The sequence below is a fragment of the Diabrotica undecimpunctata genome, chromosome 8, assembly GCF_040954645.1.
Source record: "Diabrotica undecimpunctata isolate CICGRU chromosome 8, icDiaUnde3, whole genome shotgun sequence".
Taxonomy (NCBI): domain Eukaryota; kingdom Metazoa; phylum Arthropoda; class Insecta; order Coleoptera; family Chrysomelidae; genus Diabrotica; species Diabrotica undecimpunctata.
Genome location: NC_092810.1, coordinates 113,404,410 through 113,410,409, shown reverse-complemented (window position 1 = coordinate 113,410,409; position 6,000 = coordinate 113,404,410).

The window sequence follows — 6,000 nt, the reverse complement described above, 5'->3', positions numbered from 1 at the left end:
AAGACCGATAATGACGTACACAAAGGAAACAAGAGCAGATACAATGAAAACACAAAGACTACTGGAAACAACAGAAATGAAAGTCTTACGAAAAATAACAAAACAAACCCTAAGAGACAGAGTAAGAAGTGAGGAAATACGAGCGAGATGTGGTATAGAGGAAATAAACGCGTGGACCAAAAGAAGAAAAGTAAAATGGAATCAACACATCGAAAGAATGACAGAGAATAGAATAGTACGAATAGCAAAAGACAAATCGCCAAATGGAAGAAGATCATTGGGACGACCGAGGAAAAGATGGTCAGACAACGTCAATTGAGGCTAAAAACCGAAGTAAAACAGACATTAAGCCTATTTATAAAGTAGGAAAAAGAAGAAGAAGAAGAAGGTAAAGAAAATCCTCACATAATATTCAAATATACTTACATATATATAAAAAAATACAATTTTTGATTAACGGATTCCACATAATTATATTTGAAATATTAAAAAATGATCCAATAAACCTAAAAATATAGTAGGTACATATAACTAACAAAAAGTTAGCAAAATAAAAATTAAAAAAACTGCAATAGTCGCCCTACGCTTTGTTTTCAAGGATTCTGCAAGCACATAGAAATAAATCAAGGTCTATATTACTACCATTTAGAATCATTCTGTTCATTGTGAAATGTTTAACAAAATTGCACCTATGAAACTATTAATAGATACAGTTTATTAAAATATGTGAATCAAATTGTTTAAGAATTCAAAACATATAAACAAAATGCTTACTATAAAAGGCGGCACCACTGTAAATAATTTTGCCAAATGCTAAACTGTAATTGAAGTTTGAAGTATTCTTATATCAGGGGTGGACGATTGTCTAATCCATTTAATTAAAATTACAATTTTGTCTAGAATTAAACTTAAACAATTATTTTATAGAATTTATATATATTACTAATAATCAAAAAAGTTGTTGGTTATTTGAACAAAATAATTCTAAAATTCTCAATATAACTACAACTACATTTATCTTAATATTATAACATGTTGAAGCCTCTGAAAGATGGAGCAGTTCCGTATGGGTATCGTATTATTAGCTGTGTTACGGAAATTTGAACTCTAAGGTTGATGTTACGGAATTTTTAAATTAAAGTGAGGCATTTTGATTGAATCGTGATGACGTGAAATGATTTTACAATAAAAGATACTATATATTATGGGGTGCTTTTACTAATCGACAATATATATATATATATATATATATATATATATATATATATATATATATATATATATATATATATATATATATATATATATATGATGTGCAGCATATCCATTATCCATGTCCGATAACGGGAGCAGCATATTGGTAATAAACGGGAGCGGCATGTTTGCGATCAACGGGAGCAGCATATGCGTAAAGAACGGGTCCAGTCTGACTGTAGTCGAAGATAATAGCCCTAACTATTAGAGTCAAGACGGACATAATCTGAAATAAATTAGAAATTGAGATATATACACTAATTCGAAATGAATTTAAAATTTTTATATGTAAATCTAGTCTAGGAGCCAGGAGGTGGATTGAGTATGCTCTTCTATGTCCCCTTGCTACCTTGACGTTTTTTATGTGTTTTGGTTTGTAGATTTGGTTTTTCAAGGGTACTAGACTGGTAACCTGTCAGACAATTTGATATTAACAATTTAATTGATTAAAATGATTGTATCTCCTGAACTATTTAAGATATGTAATTTTAAAAAAATTAAAATATTCCCATTTAAAAAATGAACAAAATGGCATTTGGTAGACTATGATTCCATTGTTAAAACCGTAGTTATAACAAATTTTGTAAAAAACAATTCATTGCAAAATAGGGATTCGATGGGGATTTTTCAAGAATAACTTAGCTGTCATACGTGCAATTAACTTTCAAAATTTAATTATTTCAGCTTCAAAAAAAACCTTTGCAAAATTACTTTAACTTTATTAATAAAAAAGTTATAATAATTAAACTATAAAAAGTTCACTAAAAAGTTACGAAAAAATTTGTTTATAAGAGATTTAGACAAAATTAAGCTGTAAACTTTGAAAATCTGGCTAATGGAAGTTATAGAATAACTCAAAATGAACATTTTAAGCTTTGATAAATGTTTCTATGTTAATTTTTAACCAAGATATGGAACTTTGAATAACGCACGCTAAGCCGCGCGGTCAGCTCGCATGAAATGCGGGCGCGCGTAATTCGCGAGCCTTAGTTAATTTTTAATATCCCGGCAAAAAATTAACATAGAAATACTTACCAAAGCTTAAAATGTTTGTTTTAAATTGTTCTATAACTTCCATTAACCAAATTGCCAATGTTTTCGCTTTTTGGTGAAATTTTTAATATTTAATGTATTATAACTTTGAAGCTAAGTTATACTTGAAAATTTGTTATAACTCCGGTTTTAACAATCGGATCAGAGTCTACTAAGTGCTATTTTGTTCATTTTTTCAAAAGGGACAATTTTTATTTTGCTAAAATGAATTTAATTAACTGTAACTGTAATGTAGGATACTGTAATTAATTAACTGTAATATTGTAACTGTAATAACTGGAGATACAATTATTTAAACAATTAAATTGTTAACAACAAATTACCTGAAGGGTTTTTAGTCTGCTAACAGGCTGGTGATAAAAACATAAAAAAACGTCAGGGTACCTAGGGCACATTAAAGTGCATACTCAAACCCACTCTTGCTCCTAAATTAATATTAAATACAGGACATTATATAGTTCAGTCGTCAGAGATTTAACCTATAAAAATCATACAAATAAGCTGAATTATGTTGAGAATGTCAATTTTGAAACCCCAAAAAAGATTCAAGAAAGTTTATCACTTTTACCTCAAGGCTTCCCCCTTAAAACGGAAAAAATCAATTTACCAAGACTCTGTACACCGTAGAAAAAAAAGTTTTAAATAGAAAATGTTACTGAAATAATTTTGAACAAAAATATTTATAACAACTTTTTCTGTAGCATAAATCGTTCTCTTAGAAACAACGCTTGAAGAGGCCGGTGTTTTTCAATATCAGGTACGAAAAAAGTGCGGCTTTCTTATTTATTTTGTTTGTATATTTATGAAAATAAAGTCTGTTTATATAAAGGTGTTAAATAAATAAAAGTTTGGCGATTTTTACCATTCTTTACGATTCTCATGAGGTCAATAACATTTATCACTTTCAGTGATCGGTCACTATGGAATTTTTATTATTAGAGCAAATCTTCAAAACAAACAGTTTTGGCAATACATATGAGGCATTTCAAATATGCCCAAAGGACACTAAATTTAAAAATCTACATCACAAAAAATCGCACGTCACGGAAAATGTTTCCACGGAAAGGGTATTAGGTGAAATTTGTAGTTGAAGTTGTGTCGTTTCGATAAACGTAATTGTGTAACAAGAAAAAGGCAGTTTTAAACATTTTAGATCGTTTGTAATATAAAAGTTTAAATGCCTTTATAAAAACTGACTTAATTTTCGGCCAAATCTAGAAAATTCATACAAAAGTTGCTTTCTTCGCCTTTAAAACGCATTTTTATTTTTGTCGATAAAGCACTCCGATCAAAAGATATCTAATTTTTACAGTTGAGTTGATATAAATGTAATTTAAAATTGATTTCGAGTGCGTACCTGACATTGAAAATCACCGGTCAATTCAAGCGTTGTTTCTAAGAGAACGGTTGATTCTACCGAAAAAGTCCTAACAAACATTCGTTTAGAATTATCTCTGATGTATTTTTTATTTAAAATATTTTTTCTACTGCGCACAAATTCTTGGTAAAATGATTTTTTCCGTTTTTCCTCCCCTATCGAGGTGGGTTTTAGGGGGTAGCCGAGAGGTAAAAGTGCTAAACTTGTTTGCATCTTTTTTGGGGTTATAAAATTAACATTATCAGTAAAATTCAGTTCGTTTGTATAATTTTTAGAGTTTCAGTGGCCTTTTCGTCTCTGACGACTGGAATTATTAAAAAATTATAACCCCTTGAAATTATGAGGGTAAATAAGATTGAAATAAATACAAAAATAGAAGCTAGAATCTAAAAGTATGTTTATTATTTAATAACATACTAATAAACTACAAAAATTTTAGTTATACAAAAATTATATGTTATTGAAATCTAGTCTGGAAATCGTTCTTAACCCTTTCAGTCATGCTGGGTATAATTGTACCCATTAATTTGAATGCATATATAATTCTACAGGAATCTGCAACTTAGGCAAGTTTATCGAAATCTATATTCTATAAATACTATACTTCTGCATTTTGTACCTAGATGGCGCATGGATGATTTTGTACTATAAGAAAATTAATGTCAAAAGCAATATGTCGGCAATTGCATTGTTCATAAGAGGTAAGTGTCCTTGTTTCTTCAAATATTAGTTTGATTAAAGTCAATCGCCGTTTATATTTTAGTGCAATGTTGAAAGTAGTGTTACTTCTTCCTAATTGTGAATATATTTTATTGAAATTAGATTTTTTTCAAATATAGAAGTGTGCTTCAAATTCGATGGGCACAATTGTAGCCAAAATGACTCAGTGTTATTTTTTGTTTCAGAGTAAAATGCCTCCAAAAAAGTATTTAACTGAGAAAGAACTCCTGGAAGAGCTGGAAAAACTGTCCGACATAGAAGGATTTGTTAGTGATGACGACAGTGACTGCGAAGAAAAAATACAAGTAAGACAGAGAGTTGGACATATGATAGATGATGTCTCAGAAAATCAAAACGAATTGGAGGACGAGGAAGAGGATAATGAGGTAGAAAAGGAGGATGATGATGAACAGGGCGAAAACGATGGTAACTATCATAACTTCATTACTCTGAAAAAAAATGTAAATTGGTTACAGAATGTTCAATATCTAACACGACAATTACCTAATAAAATAACACAGATTTCTAATGAAAACTGTTCTGAGGAATATCCAGTTACATATTTTATGAGATATTTTCCCGAAAGTATATTCGAAAATTTCGTTCAATATACGAATATGTATGCTTTGCAAACTGGAAATGAGAAATTTGTACCGTGTAATCTACAAGAAATAAAATCATTTTTTGGCCTTAGTATTCTAACAGGCTGTCTAAAATTTTCAAGACTGCGAATGTATTGGGACAGATCTTTAAAAATTGATATTTTTTCGGACACAATGACATTGAATCGTTATTTCAAACTTCGCACGCACATACATTGTGTTGACAATCTGGAAACCAGACAGAGCGACGACAAACTGTGGAAAGTTCGACCAGTTTTTGAATTAGTCCTAAAGAGATGTAGAGAACTGCATATAGAAACAAATATTTGCATAGACGAACAAATCATGCCTTTCAAAGGGAGATTGTCTATAAAACAATACATCAAAAATAAGCCTAATCCATGGGGAGTGAAACTGTATTTATTAGGTGGTGAAAGTGGACTAATTTACAATTTTCTAATCTATCAAGGTAGTCCCACAGAAATAGAACCTTCCAATTTGAAATATGGACAAGGTGCAGCTATCGTATTGCAATTAACAAAAGGACTTGAACCTAATAAGCATGCATTGTACTGTGACAATTATTTTACGAGCTATAATCTTTTACAAATTCTCAACCAAAAATCAATACTTGTTGCTGGTACTGCGAGGATCAATAGATTTTCTAAACCACCTTTAACTGATGTAAAAGATTTTTCAAAAAACCAGAGAGGATCAACGGAACAAATTATCTCTTCTGATGGAATTGTAGTAACCAGATGGTTAGATAACAAGTCAGTGATAATGGTATCCAACTTCGTTGGGGTTGGTACAGAAGATGTTGTAAAACGTTGGAATAAACAAACAAAATGTTTCATTGACGTAAGTCGACCCGAAGTTATACAAAAGTATAATAAGTCCATGGGTGGCATAGATAAAACAGATGCTCTTATTGCGTTTTACAGAGTAAAAAACCGTTGCAGAAAGTGGACTGTTCGACTAATCTTCCATGCA